This window comes from Manis pentadactyla, chromosome 13 (assembly GCF_030020395.1).
Source record: "Manis pentadactyla isolate mManPen7 chromosome 13, mManPen7.hap1, whole genome shotgun sequence".
In the NCBI taxonomy this organism is placed as follows: domain Eukaryota; kingdom Metazoa; phylum Chordata; class Mammalia; order Pholidota; family Manidae; genus Manis; species Manis pentadactyla.
In genome coordinates, this window is record NC_080031.1 from 20782375 (window position 1) to 20799273 (window position 16899).

The window sequence follows — 16899 nt, forward strand, 5'->3', positions numbered from 1 at the left end:
GTTTGTGAGGCCTGAGTCCAGAAGCCAAGAGAACAAAGTGTTTCAAGGAGATGACAGGGGCCGACTATGTCAAATATTTCTGATATGGAGAAGTAAGATAAGAATAGACAAGTAATCTCTGGGTTTGGTGATATAGAGACAGTTGACAGCAAGGCTTGGGGTCATGGCAAGGAAAGAAGCCCTAGTCCTCTGGATGGAGGGGAGGCACAGGGGCGGTGATTATAGTCAGCCTTTTCAAGAAGTCTGCTATGCAGGGGAGCAGGGGAGCAGGGTAGGAGGTAGGAGTTGGAAGGAATATGGGATTGAGAGTTTCTGTTGTTCTAAGGAGAGACACTGGAGCATGCTTGTGTGCTGATTGGGATGAATTAGTAGAGAAAGACCCATAATGCAGAAGAGAGAATGGATAATTTCAGCAATAGATTCTAGCAGAAAGTGAAAGGCTAAGTTATAGGGCAAGAGCAGAGCTATTTCAACTTTGTCAGGAGCAGGGACCCTTTATCCAGACTAATATGAGAGGGAACAGTATGTCCAATGCAGGCAGGTTGGGAGTTTAGATATGGGAAGGAAAAGACAGTTCTTTGTTTAGCGTCTCTTCAATTTTTTTGTGATGTATAAGACAAGGTCAAGGGTGAAAGGGCACAGGTATGTGAAATTTGAGCAGAGAGAAAAAAAATGAGAAACAGTTTTGAAGAATGGAGAATTGTAGATTGTCTACTTTAGTGTCTGTTTGAGATTTGTGGTCATATGTTTTTTATCTAGAAACATTCAGCTGTGGGGATTGCAAGCCCAGAGTAAGCGATAGCAGGGTTTAATCAAGTTGGGACTTAGCCAGTTGCTGCTACAGAAGGAAGGAGGGGTTGGTGATTTAAGAGTGTTTATAAAGGGGTGATTATAATGATAATCCATAAATGCTTCACTAGGGAAGGAGGGAAGGACATGAGTGGGTTGACTGACTGTAGCACCAGTGGATTCATCATCTGGATGAGGTTAAAGAATTTCTGGAGTAAGAGTATTCAAAGGAAGTGACCTAGAAGTACAAGAGCTGGTGATCAGAGAACAGGCACTTGAAACTGAGATACCAGAGAAGACCATAAAGTCAAGGGCATGATCATGGGGCAGGATGCATGAGGCGGATGGAGGAGTAGGTCACTGAAAGTGAGGGGGCAGGGGAGGACCGCGGCCGGAGTGGTGGATGGATTATCCACATGGATTTTGAAGCTGCAAAGTACAATGACAGGAGAGGCAGAGGAACGGATGATAGTCTGGTGCTAAAGTCACCGCTGAAGAAGGGAGCACTCAGGGGTTGGTAGTTAGTGGTAACGGGGGCATCATGGAGTGCTTAAAGGACCTGGGGATTTTGCAGGTGGGAGGAAAATGATTTTGAGATAAAAATGGGAAGCAGGGATTAGTGTGGGAGAGAAGAAACATAGCCACCACTTATGAGAGGCAGGATTCAGCAAGCAAAAGGTAGACACAGGGCTACTTGCACTGTCCACCTGCATAAGTACCATTTACACGGGAAGCTGTGTGGACAATACCTTCCTGAGCTGTGCCACACAGCCATAGTGCAAAGGAAAAATTCAGAGAGGCTGAAGATACAGAAGCATTTTCCAGTGACACAGCATGAGTTTCCAAGGGCCCAGTGGAAGGTGTGGACACACAGAGACGCCCGGGGATGAGAACCCAGAGGGTGTGGGTGGCCTGGGAGGCCTGAGCTTCCCATGCTCTGTAAATACTTCATCCACAGATTGACCTAGATTCCTAAACCATTTGTGTTATGCAATGTAATTTTCCCAGTCCTTTGGATTGGAGACAACTTATCTCCAGAACTCTATTTGCAGTCAGCACCAGCCTGAAGTAATTTGTGTGCAGGTGTTTTCGAGGTAGACAGTTCCCCAGAACAGTCAAGGTCAGGCAACTGTGTGTGGCTTCTGGCCATCGCTGCTCTCCAGCCTGTCTCCAGAAGCATGTAGGGGAAGATCGTGTTACTTGCAGAGATGCCCAGCTGCTCGTGGGGCACAGTTGTCCCCGACGCTGTCTTCTTGAGCATTTCTCCTGTTTCCAGTCCCTGGGTCTTCCCATGCGAGCATGCCCTGAGCCTGCATCCATGAGACAGGTTTATACAGTCTATGGCCAGCACACAGATTGTCTTTCCTTTCTTTCCAGAGGTGGTGACCGGTTTGGTTTTCCTAGAGTTTTTTGAACTGCCAACATCCTGGTAAATGACATTTGCCAGCTTTGAAAACCTTCTCAAATGAGGTAATAGTTGTTGAAGTGCTAAAATAGCCCCAAATCCAAAGTTTTAGTCTCATGATGTCATGTTCATCCCTCTTTGTCCCACTCGTTTATTACAGCTGCAATTCCATAGCTGTTGGTGGGGTTCTATAAATGATTCTCCCAACATGAGACCGTCAGCTCCAGGAGGGCAGAGCCCGCGTCTTCCCCTCCTGCTCACCACTGCTCCCGGCACCGGGACTCAAGGGAGGCCTTGTGGATTACAGTGCTGAGTGGACGGCTGCCCCCCATTCCCACGCCACTGCCTGCCTGGTGGCTTCTCCCACTCTCCCTGGGCTCAGGGCCCTCAGCTTGTCTCCCAGCTGCGGCTCAGAGCTGCTTCACTCACGGGTGCCCTGGGCTCTGAACCACTGCCTGCCTCTGAAAATTAAGCTAGGTCCCCATGCACGGTTAGTCCACTCACAGAAGACCTGCCGGTGACGGCATTCAGGCATTGGCCAGTGAAAGCGATCTTACCCTGGGTTCAAGCCCTCATTCTAGCATGTAAATAGCTGTGAACTTGGGCAGGTGACTCAGCCTCTCTGAACCTCAGTTGTGTGGCCTGCAAGATGGTGGTAGTAGTCTTACCTCCTTCACACAGCTGTTGCGAGGAGTAAGTGAGAGAGCGTCTAGTTGTTTAACCCCATGCCAGGGGTAGGGGAAACTCCCAGTGACTGATGGTTGTGATTATTGTTTCCATGGTTTGTGGCAGTGAGCAGCGTTTCTGGACGAGGAGAAGATGCTAACAGCCCCAGACAGGTACTCCTGTTCTCAGAGATTCAGGAGCCTCTCAACTCTCATCTGAGGATGGGAGAGGGAGGGAGCTCCTCTCCCTGCCTCTTTGGGAACGCACGCTAATGCAAACTGCAGAGAGCTTCTCCCAGGGTACCAGGTGGGCTCCAAGTGGCAGAAAGCTAAATCTGGTGACTGAATTGTTGAGAAATTTCCCTTGGTAAAAGTTTAAAGGGACAATTCTTTTATCCTTTGCTGACATACAATTTAATGATTATACCTAAAAAGTGAGAAGAAAGTATTTTATTTTCTCTATCAGGCTTTTTTTTGTCAAGTGCAGAGAAGGAGGCGCTAGCTACCAGTTTTTATAGAAGGCAGTGAAATGAGATAAACCCTGGTAAAAGCCGAAATTCCATGCAATGTCCTTCTTTCCATTCCTGCCCTCAACATGATGCATTGTTCTTCCAACTTGTTTTTATTTTGAGTTTATTGAATGCGCGTGCATTCAACTACCATCCAGCTCCTGTTAGGTGTCCAGCGTGTCAGGCTTGGTGTGTAGAAGCCAAGACGAGCCAGATGCAGGCTGTTCCCTGTGGCTTCCTGACCCGTGTGTTGTGAGATGGGAGTCAGTGGTCTATGAGGCTCAGGGTCAAAAACAGGACCAAGGAGGGGGGGGCGGGAGGGGAAGCACCCATCATATATCAGGCACTGTGCTAGGCACTGGCTCATTTGATCCTCATGACTGCCTTAGAGGCAAAGCAATCCTGATTTTGTGGCATATAGAAAGACAGATGAAAAAGTGGAATTTAGTGGTAATGATGAAGGCATTATACCTAAACTCAGTGGTATATTTTCTGATACTGTCCTTATCTTGACTTCAACTTATTTGCCTATAGCAATGATAATAACAATATCATGCACATTTGTCTCTCACTATGTGCCAAGTACTCTTCTGAATTTTATACATACAAACTCATTTAATCTAGCTGAGGTAGGATTATAATCCCCATTTTATAGGTGGGGTAATTAAAGCACAGAAATATCAAGTTCCTTGCCCAAAGTTGTGAAGCTTTACTAGCTACAGAAGGGAAAGGAGGGCTGAGACAAAGTCTGAGAATCTGAGCTCTGAGCCACTCTCTACATGACCTTTTTTCTCAGAGGTCTTCTCTTCCCTCCCATATCCTGATTTTTAAAACTTAGCTTTTATGTCTCTCTGTAGGTCTCAAATCTTTTTCTTTTTTAATAAAGATGTAAGAAATAATACATACATACATATGTAACAGCATTGCAATGCTTTTTCTAAATTCAAGAAAATTAATAACCAAAACACTTAATCAGAGCATGAAGGAGAGGAATAGAAAGAAATTGGGGGAGAGTTCTCATTTTGCTTTCCCTTCATTTCATCTTCACAAAAAGGATGAAGCATTCATAAACACGCACACAAATACAATCGCACAAATTTCAGACCAAACTTGGGGAATGCAAGCAGAGAGCTAGGGTATAATACACCCTGGATCACCAGCAGGATTCATTAACATAGTGTTTCCAGGGCTCTTTGTTTTTGCCTCTTCAGTTCATTTACTTCACCTCTCAAGGCTTGCTGTGAATGTATGTGTTCATGTGTACACATGTGTGTGTGCATTTGGGTGTGAGTTGATGAGAGTGCACTTCTCTGAGTCAGGGAATGTCATGAGCCTTTTCTTATTTTGACATACACTCTCACTCCAAACACGCATACACAGAAATTTGAACAAAGAAGGCATTTATTGCAGACAGTACTGGTATTCATCCCATAACCTGTCTCCCTTGGTGTTTGGTGAGTAAGCCCAGATTTTACTTTGGGTGGCCACGTGCTCAGCTTCAAGGCTGTATGTTCCCTGCCTCCTCACAACTAGAGCTGGTCAATGAAACCGAGGCAGAAGGTGCTGGGCAGGAATTCTAGGAAATCTCCAAAGAAGTACATTTACAGTTCTTCCCCTTTCTTCTTCCTCCTTTCTGCCTAGATTGTGAAAGTGGTGAGTAGAGCTGTGGCAGTCACCTTGGCCATGAGGGAACTTTGAGAATGAATACCCTGAGCTATAGTTAGAGAAAACCAAAAATAGAAAGAGCTGTCACACCAGCCCTAGACTGTCTGTATCTAGGCTTCTTTTTACATGACAGTGAAATAAAATTTTATCTGCTTGAAACCACTCTCCTTTCTGATCTGCGTGGCTAGGAGCCAAACACAACTCCTGGTGGACAGAGGAGTCTATAGTATGTTAAACTGAATGAAAACAAATGAAACAAAGTGAACTGAGGACTTCCCAAAATGAATTTAAATGTTGTGTCTTTATCTTCTGGATTAAATAGTGAGCCCAAAAGATGGTAAGTCAAAAAGAAGAAGACTTTTCTATTCCACACACATACAAAAAAACAATAATCAAAATGTTAAGGTTGTGCTGTTAGAAAGAAGAACATCTCCCAGATTTCCAGTTTGAAATGTCCATTCAGCTTAGCTAAGTGTTTCCCCCCTTACTCATTCTTTCTTCCCCTTGGGTTTATTAACAGAAACTGTCGATTTTACGTGGCGTCTTCAGAAACTCCACCTGCTCTCAGCTGGCTGGAGGCCTCCTGGGCTCTTAGCATTTGGGTAAATCACAGGGCAATCCACCCTCTCTTCTGTTAACACTTACAGGAAAGCATCTGCTCCTCCCTGTGACAACCAAGTGCTTTTCAGTATAATTGTTCTTCACCAACTGGGTGTCGAAGGGGAGCCTGAGACACAATGGCTGAGCAGAGGATTTTGTTGTTGTGAGGATTTTATTGTTGCGTTTTTCTGGGAGAGCATGTTTTCCTCTCTTGGGACGCCTCTCGGTCCATCATTAATTCTCTGCAGTGTGAAAACGGAAGCAGGGAGAGCCGCGGATGCGAGAGGAACGCGCGCACAGGGGTGCGTCCAGCGCCTGGTGCGGGGCAGTCAGCTTGGGAGTGGGAGGAAGGCCGCTCAGTCGTGCTTGCTGGTTTGGGTGAAAGTATGGTCGGGGCTGATTTTGAGCTAGCAGTGGTTTAGGAGCTGGGCTGTAGATTTCCCAAGAACCTAACGACTGGCTCTCAGACGCCTGTGCACCTGGCTGCAGCAACCTACCGCAGGGTGCCCACCCTCCCCGCCTTCTCTCCCGCCCCGGGGGGAGGTTCCCACAGGGGCCTGGTAAGGGGGGTGGGACAGCGACCCAGAGGCATTAGTGACTTGCTCACGGCAGTGGAGCTGGGATTCGCACCCAGACACGTCCGATGGTGCCTTGGGTCCTTCACTCCTGCACCGAAGGGACATAGATAAAATGCAAGTAAATCAGAAAAGAAAAGTAAATAAAGAAGAACCCAGGAAGGGCAGCTTCGGGCTCAGGCAGAGCAGCTCTCTGTGGCCTCGAGCAGGGCGCTGGGGGCCGGCGGGAACCTGCAGACGCAATGGGGCAGACCCAGTCACATGACCTGCTTTCTGGATTGTCGAATGGTTTTAACACTTTTAAAGGGTTGTAAGTAAAGAAACAAACAAAATTATGTGAAAGACCAAATATGTTCCACAAAGCCTAAAATAGTTATAGTCTGGCCTTTCACCCTGTGCTGGGCCTGGCATGACTCCTGGGACTCAGTAGCCTGGGGTCAGCTGTAGGAGAGAAGGAAAGTGAAGGGAAAACAGCGTTTGGTAAGAGTCTCCTATGACCACCACGTGACATGATAATAGAATTTAATTCTTAAAATAGCCCTAAGATACGGTTTGCGCTTGCTGTGCCCCTTTTCACCAGAGTAGAAACTAAGGCTGGAAGATGAATTTGCCCGTCCGAGCTCACAGCTAGGAGATGGAGATGGCAGAGCTCAGCCTGACTTAGGTCTCTTGGGCTCTAGACCCTCACCTCACACTGCACGAGCCTCTTCCCCCAGGATTCGGCCTCCAGCCTCCAGCCTCCAGCCTCCATGTTCCTGAGCTGCTGACCAGGGGCACTTGGCTAGTGGGAGAAGAGGAATATACCCTGGGAGCCCGTATGTGACCAGATAACCCCTACAGCAATCTAAGGAGGCAAGGGCATGTTTGTGAGGGGCATGCAGAGGGAGTGATCAGTTCTGCCAGGAAGCTGGGCTCAAGGCTTTACAGAGAAGTTGCCCATCAGCTGGTCCTAAAAGGTAGGATATTCCTAGCAAGGGACAGTGTGAAAGTGATGTCAGGGAAACATGAAAGAGCGGGCCCTCCGGGAACTGGTAGGTGGTTCTCTGCTTACAGCACAGAGTTCACAGTAGAGAGACGACAGCACAGCCCCCTGGACAGCTAAGAAGGAGCTGGGTTAGGACAGGCCAAGTTTGAGCCCCACATCCTGGGACCCTTTAGTTGCCAGGGGCAATGGCCACTGGGCAGGTAGGAAGGAAAATGGAAAACTGCATAAATTATTTGAAATTAACTGAGATTACATGGGTGAAGGGCATATTAGGCATCTGGTGATATTCAGGATGCCTAATGTAAGAGTAAGATTTCCCTGTAACAGAAATGTAAGTTATAACTTCACACTGATAGTTATTTTGTATAAAAGATTTAATGAAATAACCACAATATCTCATATAATTAATATTAATTCTTGATTAATAAGCATTTACCCCAGTGGAGAGCTTGTTCTCTCTCTATCTCTCCCTGCTGCCACGTGAGCCACAGTGAGAAGGCAGCCACCTCTGGGAAGAATCCCAGCAAAACTAGACTGTGCTGGCACCCTGATCTTGGACTTCCAGTCATCAGAATTGTGTGAAAATAAATTTCTGTTGTTTAAGCCAAACCGTCACTGGCGTTTGTTACAGCAACTCAGGAAGACTAGGATAAGCTGCCCACTACAGCAGAAAATACTAAAGGCGGAAATCACTCTGAGCACTGAAACCAGAGACACTTTACTGAAGACATTAATTATGCAAGAGTTAGGCTGAAAAGCCAGTAGCAGACTATGAGGCAACTCAGAGATTCACCACAGCAGAGGCGGCTGCTACCCCAAGATTGTGAGGACGAGGGGAGGAAGTGGGGTTTTGAGAGCCCAGGGCCAGGTTACCCATCGGAAGCTGAGGATGGGCTGTGTGGAGAAGGGAGGAACTTCAGGAGAGATGAAGTTGCTGTGCAGATGGAGAAAAAGAGGGAGAAACACCCTTCTTTCTCCTTTTCTCTTCCTGGATTGCCAGTGCCAATCGCTGGCTGAACCCAGCCTAGTCCAGGCAACACTGGGACCAGGGAAACACTGACCCCTGATGGTGTCCCCTGAGGACGCAGTAGAGCAGGGAGAGGGGTATTGGGTCTGACAGCAAGCAGGCTAAGGACTTGCACACCAGTGGAGTCCTCTGGTGTCCCTTCCTTTGAGGGCACTAATCCTAACCCAAAGGCCCCATCCTCTTGACTTCACCTAACCCAGATGATCTCCCAAAGGCTCCGTCTCCAAATACCATCACATTGAGGATTAGAGCTTCATCATATGAATTTGGAAGGGGACATAACATGCAGAAAAGAGTGGCGCCAACTTACAAAGTTCCGTGGAGGAGTTAGAGTATCAAGAAATGGTTGATGGGCTACAAAGATAGACTCTCAGGTAGCTCATGATCTGATATTCATAGCTTTGTATGATGCCTTCCTCTTGAACGTTGGCAGAACATGTGACTTGCTTCTAACCATTTGATTGTTGCAGAGGGGATGGATGTACGTGATTATGTGCAGGTGATTACATGAAAGTGAGGTGCTTGTCTTTCTAGAGCCTCCCTTCCTCTCCTTCCTCTCTGTCTCTGTTTCTCTCTCACTCACTGACTTTCAAGAAACAAGCTGCTGTGAAACCTGCAGCCACAAGCAAATAAATCCTGCCAGCAGCCTGAGGACGCTTGGAGGAAGATCCTTCCTGTACAAGGAAAAGCCCCCCAGTGTTTCCCCTTTACTCTCACACTAACGGCCATGCTTCACTTCACTTCTGACACGGGCGTTGTAGGTTTTCCTCACATCAAGCACTTCTCTGTGACACCAGCTGGGTGTCCTACAGTTCACCTCAGTTCTGACACTATTCACCTGGAGATAACATCAGATCCCAAGGTGTAGGGCTCAGTCCCACAGGACCGCCCCACTCCCTGCAGATGCCAATCAAAAGTCCCGGGTTGACACCTGTACTTCTGACCAGCTGGCTACAAATAGGGGTTCCTACAACCCACTCCTTGGATTTGACACTTTGCTAGAGTGACTCACAGAAATCACTCACAAGGAAACATTTAAGTCTACCAGTGTAGTATATAATAAGGGATATGATAAAGGATACAGTGAACAGCCAGGTGAAGAGATACACAGGTCAAGGCATGAGGGAAGGGACACGAAGCTCTCATGATCTGCCAGGTGCACTCCCTCCCAGCAGCTCCAGGTGCTCTGCAGTCCTGGGGCTCTCTGAACCCCATCCTTTTGGGTTTTTACGGGAGCTTCATTATGCAATGATTGATTAAATCATTGGCCATTGGCGATTAATTCAAACTCCAGCCGCTCTTCCCCGTCTAAATGTTGGGGGTGGGTGGGACTGAAAGTTCCAGTGCTCTAATCATGATTGGTTTCCTGACAACAACCCCATCTTTGGGATTCCCAAAAGTCACTTCATTAACATTAACTCATGTGTGGTTGAAAGGGACTTGCTAGGAATAGCAAAGACACCTTGATCTCTTATCACTTAGGAAATTCCAAGGGCTTTAGGAGCTCTTTCAGAAACAGGGCTGAAGACCAAATATATATTCCTTATTACAATGCACAATATCACACTTGCCCAGTCAAACTTCTAATGAAAACCCAGCCCTGGACAACACCTTGGTTGAAGCCCTGCAGTGCCCTCAGGTAAGCTAAGCTGTGCCAAGACTCCCGGCCTACAGGTTGTGAGATAATGAAGGTATATTGTTTCAGACTGCTAAGTTTGTGGTGATTTATTACATGGCCATGGAAAACTAACACAGATTTTGGTACCTGCAAGTGGGGCGCTGCTGTACAAATATCCACAAACAAGAGTAGTTTTGGAAGCAGGTAGTAGGTGGGAACTGGAAGGCTTTTGAGGAGCATAATAGGGGAAATCATAAAGTGCTTTGATCTGTTTATTAGTATAAACCTGGACTTTGAGGGTGTTGTCCGTGAAGACTCAAAAGAAAATGAAGAGTAAGTTATTGGAAACAGAAGGAAATGGGGTCATTTCCTTGCGGTAGGCAGAAAACTCAGTGAAATTGTCTCCTACAGTTAGGTGGAAAGCAAAACTTGTAACTGGACATCGTTATTTAAGGAGTTTCCAGGCAAAGCATTGAAGATGTTGCCTGATTTCTTCTTGCTGCTTATAGGAAAATGGAAGTGAAGAGATAAATTGAGGAAAGAACTGGTAAACAAAAAGAAGCCAGAACTTGATGATTTTGAAAATGATCAGCCTCTCCAGATGGCAAAAGATGCTAAAAGTCAGAAATGGCTCCAAAAATTGTGGCATAGAGAAAAAGGTTAGTGTGCAACTGTACAGTCTTGTGCTAAAAACCTCAGAAAATCCAGATGTCACATAATTCACCCAGAAGGTCTGCTAACAATGTTAAGGGTGTGCCTCACAAATCTTCTCAAGCTATAGGGTTTCTGGAAAGCATTAGAGTGGTGGTATGCCTCAGTCATCTCTACGGGATGCTGAAGATAGAGAAAGGATTATCTTGAAAAGATCTGACTATGGCTTTGTCAAATAGAGTAAACTCCACTGATATAAATGGGTAACCCACAGAGTTCTTGAGAAAATGATTTCAGCAGAAACAGCAGCAGCCTGAACTGACGGTGACAAAGAGATTACACAATAAGGGAATGATGCTGAGTCCTGCGTATTCTACTGGCCGTAAGGTTGATAAACTAGTCAGCTGCAAACATGTGCTTCCTTTTAGGGGAAAAGGACGGGTGAAACAGAAAGTGGGATCAAGAGCCCAGAGGCCACAGCCAATAGTCACATCTTGAAATATCATCAAGGATCTTCCAGCATTTGACAAATGGGATTTCAAAACTGCGACGGACCTTTTTAATCTTTCATTTTAACCTTGAACTGGAACATCTATACTGTTATCCTATGCCTGCCTCACCACTGTGTGTTGGTTATTTTGAAATGGATAACTACTTGTCTCTTTAGGTTCACAATTCCACAGATGAAGAGGAACTTTGCCACAGGAGCTGTACTTAACGGATTATGCCCAGGAGACTCATCCTCAGCTAGATATGATTAGATAATGAGATTGTGGAGCTGAAGCTATAATGGGATGATACTCTTGGGAATCTTGGGAGGGGGTGGGTGCATTTTGAATGTAGAAGGTTGCGAATTGCTGGAGCCAGAGTTCAGGCTGTTTCAGACAGACGGCAGAGCAATCCCCGCAGTCCCTGTCTTCTGGAATCATGTCTGCATGTAATCTCCTTGCCTCCTTAATCATGGGAGGGGCCTGCGACTTGTTTCTAATGAATGGGATGTGGCAATAGAGATGGAAAATGTGATTCCATGTGTGTCATAGTCTCTTTCTCATGCTGGTGCTGGCTTTGAAGAAGCAAGCTACCATGACTCCCCCAGTCACAGGAAGTACATTCCACCGCAACCTCAGGGAGCTTGGAAGCAAATCCTTCCCCAGCTGATCCTCTGATAAGAATTGAATCCCAACCATTACCTTAATTGCTGTCTTATGAGATCCTAAGTGGAGGATCCAACTAGGCTGTGCCTAGATTCGTAGCCCACAAAAACATGTGCTGTAATAAACGTGACCTGTTTTAAGCTACTGTGTTTTTAGTAATTTGTTCCACAGCATAGGAGGCTAATACAAAAACTCCTAGAAAGAAGGGCAAACAAAAACAGAAAGTGACAAAGAGAAATAACAGATAGCTTCATACCTCCACACTGGCAATGTTTTATATCTGTTGTTGAGAGTTTACTAGTAAACTAGCACCCCTCAAGTTTTTATGATGATTTTATATACATCCATCCATCTATTCATTCAATAAACATTTGTTACGTATCCATCGCTATAAGGGCTTCTGCTCTAATTGGATTTATACTCCTGCCAGGTGCTTCCATATGTATGCACGCAATTGCACAGTAAGGCATATCAGCTAAGTGTCCTAAGAGTGGTATTTGGAATGTCTATGCCCAAAGTGTCAGTCCCTTCTGGCCATTTACTCATGGAGTTTACTTATGGTTTGTTGGAGGACATAGACAGTAAGTTAAAATTATAAAAGTAATCATATAATCACATTTATGAGAAAGGGTATAAAAGTAAAGTACAGAGTTATCTGAGAGCATTTAGTGGGTTTAGTGGGGGACCAAAACTAATGAGAGAGGTCAGGGAAGGTTTCTTCAAGGAAGTACCACATAAGCTGAGTCCTGACACGTAAGTAGAAGTTGGGCCCTAGTAGCTTGGGGGGAGAGCTGGGTGTGAAATGAGATTCTGTCAGAGGAAATGGCATACCAAAGAGCATGACACAGAAAAAACCTAGCGACTTCTAAAGAACTGAAGAGAGGCCAGTGTGCAGCACAGTAAGAGCATGGCAGCCTAATGGGAGAGGAGGGCGGAGAGGCTGGCAGTGGTGGGATTATGCAAGACCTGCTGAAATCATCGTGGCCTTATTTTATTTATTTGTTTATTTATTTATTTATAAAATTTTGGTATCATTAATCTACAATTACATGACGAACATTATGTTTACTAGATTCCTCCCTTCACCAAGTCCCCCCCACATACCCCATTACAGTCACTGTCCAGCATAGTAAGATGCTGTAGAATCACTACTTGTCTTCTTTGTGTTGTACAACCCTCCCCATGCACCCCACCACATTATACATGTTCATCATAATTCCCCCTTTCTTTCCCCTCCCCCCCTTAACCGTCCCTTCCCACCCATCCTCCCCAGTCCCTTTCCCTTTGGTAACTAACCGTTAGTCCATTCTTGGGTTCTGTGAGTCTGCTGCTGTTTTGCCCCTTCAATATTTTCTTTGTTCTTATACCCCACATATGAGTGAAATCATTTGATACTTGTCTTTATCCACCTGGCTTATTTCACTGAGCATAATACCCTCTAGCTCCATCCATGTTATTGCAAGTGGTAGGATTTGTTTTCTTCTTATGGCTGAATAACATTCCATTGTGTATATGTACCACATCTTCTTTATCCATTCATCTACTGGTGGACACTTAGGTTGCTTCCATTTCTTGGCTATTGTAAATAGTGCTGTGATAAACATAAGGGTGCATCTGTCTTTTTCAAACTGGACTGCAGTATTCTTAGGGTAAATTCCTAGGACTGGAATTCCTGGGTCAATTGATATTTCTATTTTGAGTTTTTTGAGGAACCTCCATACTGCTTTTCACAATAGGAACTAATTTACATTCCCACCAGCAGTATAGGAGGGTTCCTCTTTCTCCACAACCTCACCAACATTTGTTGTTGTTTGTCTTTTGGATGGTGGTGATCCTTACTGGTGTGAAGTGATATCTCATTGTGGTTTTAATTTGCATTTCTCTGATGACTAGCGATGTGGAGCATCTTTTCATGTGTCTGTTGGCCATCTGAATTTCTTCTTTGGAGAACTGTCTGATCAGCTCCTCTGCCCATTTTTTAATTGGATTATTTGCTTTTTGTTTGTTGAGGTGTGTGAGCTCTTTATATATTTTGGATGCCAACCCTTTATCGAATTTGTCATTTATGAAAATATTCTCCAGTACCATAGGATACCTTTTTGTTCTACTGATGGTGTCCTTTGCTGTACAGAAGCTTTTCAGCTTGATATAGTCCCACTTGTTCATTTCTGCTTTTGTTTCCCTTGATGGGGAGATATGTTCATGAAGAAGTTGCTCATGTTTATGTCCAAGAGATTTTTGCTTATGTTTTTTTCTAAGACTTTTATGGTTTCATGACTTACATTCAGGTCTTTGATCCACTTTGAATTTACTTTTGTTAATGGGGTTAGACAGTGATCCAGTTTCATTCTCTTACATGTAGCTGTCCAGTTTTGCCAGCACCATCTGTTGAAGAGACTGTCATTTCCCCATTGTATGTCCATGGTTCCTTTATCATATACTAATTGACCGTATATGTTTGGATTAATATCTGGACTCTCTATTCTATTCCACTGGTCTGTGGGTCTGTTCTTGTGCCAGTACCAAATTGTCTTAATTACTGTGGCTTTGTAGTGGATCTTGAAGTTGGGAAGCGAGATCCTCCCTGCTTTATTCTTCTTTCTCAGGATTGCTTTGGCTATTCGGGGTCTTTTGTGGTTCTGTATGAATTTTTGAACTATTTGTTCCAGTTCATTGAAGAATGCTGTTGGTAGTTCGATAGGGATTGCATCAAATCTGTATATTGCTTTAGGCAGGATGTCCATTTTGACAATATTAATTCTTCCTAGCCAAGAGCATGGGATGAGTTTCCATTTGTTAGTGTCCTCTTTAATTTCTCTTCAGAGTGTCTTGTAGTTTTCAGGGTATAGGTCTTTCACTTCTTTGGTTAGGTTTATTCCTAGGTATTTTATTCTTTTTGATGCAATTGTGAATGGAATTGTTTTCCTGATTTCTCTTTCTGCTAGTTCATCATTAGTGTATAGGAAAGCAACAGATTTCTGTGTATTAATTTTGTATCCTGCAACTTTGCTGAACTCAGATATTAGTTCTAGTAGTTTTGGAGTGGAGTCTTTAGGGATTTTTATGTACAATATCATGTCATCTGCAAATAGTGACAGTTTGATTCCTCTTTACCAATATGGATGCCTTGTATTTCTTTGTTTTGTCTGATTGCTGTGGCTAGGATCTCCAGTACTATGTTAAATAACAGTGGGGAGGGTGGGCATCCCTGTCTTGTTCCCGATCTCAGAGGAAAAGCTTTCATCCTCTCGCTGTTCAGTATGATGTTAGCTGTGGGTTTGTCATATATGGCCTTTATTATGTTGAGGTACTTGCCCTCTATACCCATTTTGTTGAGAGTTTTTATCATGAATGGATGTTGAATTGTGCCGAATGCTTTTTCAGCATCTATGGAGATGATCATGTGGTTTTTGTCCTTCTTTTTGTTGATGTGGTGGATGATGTTGATGGATTTTCGAATGTTGTACCATCCTCACATCCCTGAGATAATCTCACTTGATCATGATGTATGATCCTCTTGATGTATTTTTGAATTCGGTTTGCTAATATTTTGTTGAGTATTTTTGCACTTATGTTCATCAGGGATATTGGTGTGTAATTTTCTATTTTTGGTGGGGTCTTTGCCTGGTTTTGGTATTAGAGTGATGCTTGCTTCATAGAATGAGTTTGGAAGTATTCCCTTCTCTTCTATTTTTTGGAAAACTTTAAGGAGAATGGGTATTATATGTCTAATAAAATTCAGCGGTGAATCCATCTGAGATGGGGATTTTGTGGCCTTATTTTTATTTTGAGAACTTTTAAATGTAAAAATAAAGGATGGTTTTCTTTCTCTATTACAGACAGAAATGTTAAAACGGGGAAAGGCTGCAGAGTGAACATGAGGACCTTAGCTTTCTGGCAGGTGTGAGGGAGAGCACAGAGGTAGGGAAGCTGAGTCCATTGTGGGAATTAGGATGGAAGACAGGCTTTTTAAGCAGGTAGCAAATAAGTTCAGCTCCGATGGAGAGAAGTGGTAAATTACAATCCAGGCTCCTGGGAGAACTTGAAAGGGAAGGAGACGAGGGCTGCAGTTCAGTTTAGAGAGAGACACTCCTTCTCAAGTATTCTGCAAGGAGCAGTGCTGGAAGGCTTTGCCCAGCACATTTTGGTAGGTTTTATATATGTTTTATGAGGACTAGCATAGAATATATAATCATTTCATGCACCTGCAAGTCACACAACCAAGGGTGATCTAGTGAAGGGACTCTCCAAACATGTAGGTTAGAGACCTGGTGTCCCGGCTCCCCTAACCCAGCAGAGTGATTCTGGGTAAGTTGTTTACCCATTCTGGCCCCAGTTGCTTCATGGGATATGGGGGTAGAAGACCTCAAAGTATCCAGGAGGAAGGATTATTCAAATCTCCAGTCAATCTCATGAAGTCTAGCCTGAGAGAATATGCAATGGGTGCAAAGAATACCTCAGGAAGGAAGATCTGAGGCTGTAGTTAGGAGAAAGAAATCCCTGCCTGGGCTGGTGTAGGGAAGACAGGGAGCTGGCATGGCACTGGGGCTGGGATTCTCCACTGTGCTCCTATGACCACTGTAGTTTGCATAATAAACAGTATTGTAAAATCAAATGCCTCAGAGACTCATAATCCACTGCTGATTGTTTTCTTTCACCTGCCAATCTGCCAGGTTCTCCAATTGCGTTATTGTTATTATCATGAATTCTTTCTTCACAGTGCAACAGTTTTAATTAGCTTCATTTCCTGTTTTCTCTCAAGAACAGCACACAACATCTGATGGCATGTGTATGCCCAGAGAGGGTGGGATAAAGGAACAAACTGCATGAGCTAACAGCCCAGGAGAGGGTGGCCTGGTCAGGCTAGGGGTGAGGATGGGAGAGAGGGGAAGAGACCCCAGCAGATAAAGCCCGCTCTGGCTTCTGCTTCCACATGAATGCTGCTGGTGGCCTGGAGGGACAGCCCCCTAGTTGAGTCTGGAATATTCCCCTAGCCTTACATCAGCCTTATTATTTATCTGATTCTTCATTTCCTGGATGGTTTTGGCTGAAAGAACATCTTCAAGAGTTGATGTGCCAATCTAGTTATAATTCATAAGGCCAGAGGCTGCTGAATACTCTTGATTTTCCTACCTTACAGATGAAATCAAACCTGAGGAGTAAGAAGCCTGTTTGACTTGGGTGACCTCAGTGCCAAACACTTTGGGATATTTCATGAGAAAGTGAATGGCTGCATTTTTTTATTTTTTATGATTC